This window comes from Pipistrellus hanaki (genome assembly GCF_964339955.1).
Source record: "Pipistrellus hanaki genome assembly, chromosome: 11".
Lineage (NCBI taxonomy): Eukaryota > Metazoa > Chordata > Mammalia > Chiroptera > Vespertilionidae > Pipistrellus > Pipistrellus hanaki.
Window position 1 is genome coordinate 6,255,475 of NC_140513.1, and position 6,578 is coordinate 6,262,052.

General features: G+C 38.0%; 1 protein-coding gene across 12 annotated transcripts in view; it reads left to right on the top strand.

Moving 5' to 3' along the window:
- The window catches only part of MAPKAP1 (MAPK associated protein 1), a 179,575-nt gene that overhangs the window by 27,645 nt on the left and 145,352 nt on the right, over positions 1–6,578 (top strand). Inside the window, exon 1 of one of the 12 annotated variants that reach the window (XM_084898370.1) lies at positions 2,735–2,753. The exons of the other annotated variants lie outside the window; for them this stretch is intronic. The gene's annotated coding sequence lies outside the window, so the exon portion shown is untranslated. Of the gene's footprint in view, positions 1–2,734; positions 2,754–6,578 lie in introns of those variants that run through there. 12 annotated transcript variants of the gene reach the window in all.

Here is a 6,578-nt window from a genome sequence, read left to right on the forward strand (position 1 = left end):
TCCGAAGTAACAAGGAGAAATTTTTAAAAAATGTAAAAAAGCCATTTCATCAGTCACAAAGGAATTATTTTTGCTAGATGTGTGTTTATTACACTTAATTCTCTGGATGCTTTTGTCATATCAAGTCTCTTTGTAATCAAAGAATGTGGGGCAGTCACCATTACACATTGATTAAGAAAGATTTATATAAGTCTGTCTTGTGATGAGATGCTATTTTATTATTACCCTACATATTACAATTGCTAAAATATAATTAAACCCTTGTTCTCATCTATTTTTAATATTGATGCATTTGGCAGATATGTAATGAAAGTGGCTAATATTTGAAGGATATTGTACTGTACATATTAAATTAGTCTTTCTTTATCTTTGTGAAATGCATCAATATGATATTCAATGACATCTCAATGATTAATAGAGAATTATACTTGAGTCAAGCCTTTTTGTAACCTAGAAATTAAAATGACTATTCAAATAACACCTCAAAATGATCAAATTAGCATTTTGTGATTGCATAATAATGGGATTGTAGTAGTTATAACAGCACCATGGCTGCCTCTGGAGTTAAGATCATGTCAACCCCTTGATAATAAAGCCTTTTCTGTGAGAGTCAACTTTAATAATTTCCAGATTGATTCTTCCCATAAATCATTTGATGTTCAGCACTAAATTTTTGTTGCTGTTGTAACTTAAAATTATTTTATTCTTATTCAGCTCATATTTAAGAGGTGAAATGAGTGTCCTTTTAAAATGATTCACCATCTTGTCATTGAACACCATGCTTTTTACCTCAAATGTTAAGGTTTTCCCATGCATTTTTCAAAGGTTTGTTAAAGCCACTGAAATATGTAGGATTTCCCCCCTATATTTATTCACAATGCTTTTCTTGGGAATAATGCCTGCCTTATTTACATAATTAACTGAGTTGCTTAGGTCTCTTGGGCACATGGTACATAATTGGGGAGAGAAGGGGACAGGGAAGAGTTTGGGGTCTAATTAAATATGCTAAAAAACTACTTAATTATGTATTTCCTCAAGAGACTAACTGCTGTGAAATCCTCCTTAAGATTAAGCTAGCATTAGGTTTGAAAAAAGGATTTTGCTCTTGATATGGCTTTACCATTACATTGTGGTTAAGCTAGCACATCTTGCGCTGACGGTTTGTGCAAACTGGATTGTTTGTGTTATTGATTCTAAGGGTAAGCATCTCTCAGCTGTTGTGCTCAATTAAAGCGAATACTTTCAAATAGTTTTTCGTTTCTGTAGCTGGTTAATTTCATTTTTTAAATTGGTTGATTAATTTCTTGAAGGCATACAATTGAGAGGAAAAGGCTGTGTTTAGGCAAGTGCTTTGCTGTAATTTTGGCAATGTTTTTTTTAATCAGGATTATTATTATTGTTTATATTATTTCTTTGGCAAATGGGTGGTATTACCTTTAGATTCATAGATTATGAAGAAGTCTATTTACTGATCATTTGAAAAAAGTCCAAGATAGATTGCAGTTCGTTTTAGGGCTTAGTAGGATGAGGTTCAACCATCTGTCCGAATTCTTCAGGTTTGTTGAAAACAGGACCTCTGAATAGCTTCATTAACGAACAGAAACTGTCTTCTAGAGGTTGAGACATCAGAAAACTTCCCATCCTGACTTCACTGTATGCGGGAAATGTTGGATATGACAAGGAGTTGCTTTAAGGTGCTAAGGGAGTGGTCGCTATGGATACGCAGTAAACACTCAGCACTGATTTAAGTGCCCCCAACTATGTGGATTTCTGCCCTGTCCCTCCACTTGTTTAAAATAAAGTCATATTTTGAGCATCAAACTCTTTCCTTTACATGTTTTATCACTTGAGAAGCTTTTGTTAGGTTGTCATCACTATTTTAGTTAAACTGAGTTTGCAAATATTAGCAATAGAGGCCCAGTGCACAGATTCGTGCATCGATGGGGTCCCTCGGCCTGGCCTGCACCCTCCCGCAATCCGGTACCCTTTGGCGGATGTCAGAGAGCCAGTCTCAGCGATCCCTGCAGGCCTGATCCAGACAGGAGGGAGTCCGGTCCTGTGCATTGAACCCGGTCAGTATTCATCCTAGTGACTGGTTGACCTGTCGTTCGGTTGCTTAGGCTTTATTATATAGATAGATATAGATAGATCATCAGAAGTTCAACTGTCCATTTCCTGTCACTTCAGTAACTACCAAATAAATAGTACCAATTACCAGTTGTGTCATCTTGATTCAGTTTTCTTCACCTCTCCAAACTTCAGTTTCTTTACCTCCTCACAAGCTGATGAGATCATCCCATTGGATAATCCTATAAGGTAAAGCCCCTAGCTAGCACATTGAGAAGCAGTGTAATTTAACTTACAAGCAGACCTGTTTTGCGGTAAGAGTGGAGTCTGAATCCTGACTCCTCCATGTAGGATGTCATCTCAGGCCACGTGCTTCACTTCTGGAAGCTCCAGTCCTCATCTGTGGAATGAGATGATGACAGTGTATCTTCTTCATGAAGATTAATTGAGATAAGACCTGTTTAGCAAGAAATGTAGCCACAGGAAGCACTCTGCCTCTTTCTCTGTAAAGGGTGGGGCCAGTGATGCTGTCTCTCCTATGAGGTTGTTGACAGGATCGAGTCAGAGAAAATGAGCTCTTAAAACCAGGAGTTCAGAGTAGCATCAGGAAACAAGATGTGTAGCAGATTGGAGGAAGGTGGAAGCTCAGGGAGCCTTGTGGGGTTTGGCCTTGAACTTTAAATGTAGTAAGAAAAATCCTTTGTTTGTTTGTTTATTTATTTATTTATTTATTTATTTATTTTTGCAATGGCTATGTTTTTAAACATCAAGTAAGAAGGTAGTTCCCTAGTAGTAATTGGTTGGCAGTTTACTAAAATGTTAAATATCTTTCTTATTTGACTTAGTTAAATTCTACTCTACATGCAAGGCTAATGTTTGCCTTGGTAAGTGCTTAAAAAGCCAGAACCACTTCTGGTTCATATAGACAACCATGACATGGATGATGTTAACTTGTTAGAAAGTAACCATTTCTCTGTTAGAAACTGTTTTAACAGGGAAGCTGCAGAGAGCATGGGGGAAGGGATAATTCATGAGTGCTAATTGCTTGGCTGTTAATTTTCATAAGTGTTGATAGAAGCAGTTCCTTAAATTAAACTTTGTTTAAAATGTATCAGGGGAAATATTCCACAATGTCGAGCCTGAAGTGAAAATTAATATGAATGCTGTGGCAATTAACACATACTGGTTAATAGCTTTTAGCAGCATTTTGGGATGATAGTCCTTAAATACATTTTTGCATGCTGCTCTTGTTTCAGCATTGTTCCATTCTATGTCTGGATAATTATGAACAAATGTTTTCTACAATTATTGGCATTAAATAGTTCTCTTCAAAGAAAGTCACTTAAAACTTTGCAGAAAAACACGAAGCCACTGAGAAATATTGCAATCAGCAAAGGTCAGCAAATTGAAATCGTGTTTAAAAAAATTGCCTTTTGAGGAAAAATATGAACTTGGAATATTTGCTGTTATCATGGGAATGGGTCCCTCTGATATGTAAAGCTACTTTAGCTTCATGATTTCTTACTAAAAATTATCACCTGGACTTTTCATGCTGGTTATGTTTCTAGACTGCAGTGTTTGCTTATTGCTGCCAGAGTGGAGGTGTGGCCCTGAGCCTAAGGGTTTTCTGGACTGAAAGCTTTCTTCTTTCCTCTGCACCCTGCAAGCTGGCCAGTACCCAGTACCCACCCTCCCCCAGGTGGCCGAGAAGCTGGCTGCCTAATAATCTCATTCCCCCACCCCCTTCCTTGGTGCCCATTAAGAGACAAATCGTGTGTGTGTGTGTGTGTGTGTGTGTGTGTGTGTGTGTGTGTGTGTGAGAGAGAGAGAGAGAGAGAGAGACAGAGAGAGAGAGAGAGAGAGACAGAGAGAGAGAGAGACCCTTCAGTGCACTGGGTGACATTCAACCAACTGGGCCACTCCAGCCTGGCAAGAGAATTTTAAATGAGGCAGATGTCAGATGTCATTTACAAAAATATATTGATTGTAATTCTTGGAGGTTAGAGGACCAAGAGGTAAAACATGGGCATATTTTTCTTATAACTAGATTACTTTGCAGTACCACCCTCTTCCTTGCTAATTAATTACCTGATTAGTGTTTAAATCTGGTCGAAATGAATTTAAAGCACTGAGATCCCAGGGAGAACCTAGGACACAATCCTTACAGGTGTGGTGGGACTGGAGATGGTGGGATTAAGAGTTGATCTTCTACATGTATGTTGGCACCTTCCTCTTTTAATAGATCATAACAAAACTGTGATGTAGGGAATATTATCTCCATTTTATGGATATGCAAGTGAGGCTCACAAGAGAAAGTGATTTGCTCAAGAATTTACAGCTATTGTTATGAAGAAATTTAATAATTGAAATTTTCAGAATTTAAAAACAAAAGAATTTTCTCTTTACCAGTGAACTTGAGCTTTGCAGACTGGTTTGATCGTATCAATTATATCTTTTGGGTGAGTTCGCTTCTTATAAGCCTCAATTTTCTTACATGCAAAAAAGAAAGAAGAGATTGGGCCTGGCTGGGGGTGGGGATGCTTTACACATAGAATGTATTGTATGTGCCACAAACGATTTTTTTCTTTCCACTGACCTTCTGGTGTACAGAGTGGATTCATTGGTCTGTCCATCTACCCATCCATCCACTTATCCATCCATCCACCCATCCAACAAATCATTTACTAAGCTCCCCCAGTGTATTGGTTCATTTCAAATGTTTATTACTTACTGGCTCTATATTAAGCATTGATAAATAAAACAGGACTAACTGCCCTGGAGGAATTTGAAAATAAGAGTGGCCAAATAGCCAACAAGTGGAGGAACTATACTTGACAGTCAGGGTTGTGCCCTGAGTAGGGAATTATGACGGTGGTCCATGATTCCAGGTGTATCTGATTGGACGAGGAATGAGAACGGCTAATGTCGCCAAAACCGGTTTGGCTCAGTGGATAGAGCATCAGCCTACGGACTGAAAGGTCCTGGGTTCGATTCTGGTCAAGGGCATGTACCCTGGTTGTGGGCACATCCCCAGTGGGGGGTGTGCAGGAGGCAGCTGGTCGATGTTCCTCTAGCTCTCTATCTCTCTCCCTTCCTCTCTGTAAAAAATCAATAAAATATATATTAAAAAAAAAAGAAGAAGAACAGCTAATATAGTGACATGTGATAGGTATTGTAGTAGAGATCCATACAGAAGGCTGTGGGAGTTTGGAGGCAGCAGTGACGTTCATCTAGTTTGTTGTCCTGTTAGGTTTGTCTGAATTTTTATTGTATTAATAATTCCTAGAGGGCAGAGACTCAACTTTGGTCACTCTTAGAATAGAATGAAGCCCAGCATGGCACTCTCCACACATAAAAGTGGAAGTTTCTTTTAATGGCAGTGATAAATTTCAAATGTCATTACTCTTTGAGGCTTGCAACTACATGGCAGTATCATAAGAGCTGTGTTTTATTAATATCTCCACTCCTTTCTGTTAAATTGAAGTTTTAACACCTAGACAGAGATACATGCAAGAAAGTAAGTTTAAGGAATTTGCAAAATATGCTACTATACAACCAAAGATTAAATTGATTTGTTATATGTACATTTAGCTACAATTCATTTTAATTGTCTGTATGAAGTTAAAAAGTATTAGTGTCAGATAAAGATTCATCACCAGGGTGTGATTTAAGGCTGGTGCTGGAGAACGCAGGCATGTGTTCCGGCAGATGTTTATATAAGGCGCTGTCTTTCCTGACAGCAGTTAAAAAGTATGGTTATAGTAATCAAATTGTGGTGCAGCGACTCAGAGGCTAGGGCCAGATTGAATTAAAATAGATATAAGATTTATGAATAGCAATAGCTGTGATAAAATTTCACTGCCTTCTTCAACAGGAAGGACTTTTTCCACAGTGGAAAGAAGAAAATCTAATAACCACTTTTCTAAAACTGTGGTTTTGCTGACTTTCATTTTCCCTTCCTAATTATAGCATCAAAACAATAACTTGCTAAGGTTTTTTATTTCATCCATGCATCCATGGTAACCTTTTTTTTCCTTTCTATCTTATTAAGTGCCTAGCATTAAAACAAATATTTTTTATGATATTGTTTTAGTTTAGAAACAAAATTCATGTAAAATATAGCCTATGGGTTTTAAACCCCCTTTTAAGGGCAATTTTTGTGTGTGTGTTTTTTTACAGAGAGGAAGGGAGAGGGATAGAGAGTTAGAAACATCGATGAGAGAGAAACATCGATCAGCTGCCTCCTGCACACTCACTACTGGGGATGTGCCCGCAACCAAGGCACATGCCCTTGACGGGAATCGAACCTGGGACCTTTTAGTTCACAGGTCGATGCTCTATCCACTGAGCCAAACCAGTTAGAGTTTAAGGGCAGTTTTTATCATTGTCATCATTAACTATATTTTGTACCAGGCCCTGGAATGGGTCCTTTATGTTGTCCTAGTCACAACACTGCTTTTTATGGACATTTTTACTACATAGTACAGGTAAGGAAACTAAAACTTCACAGT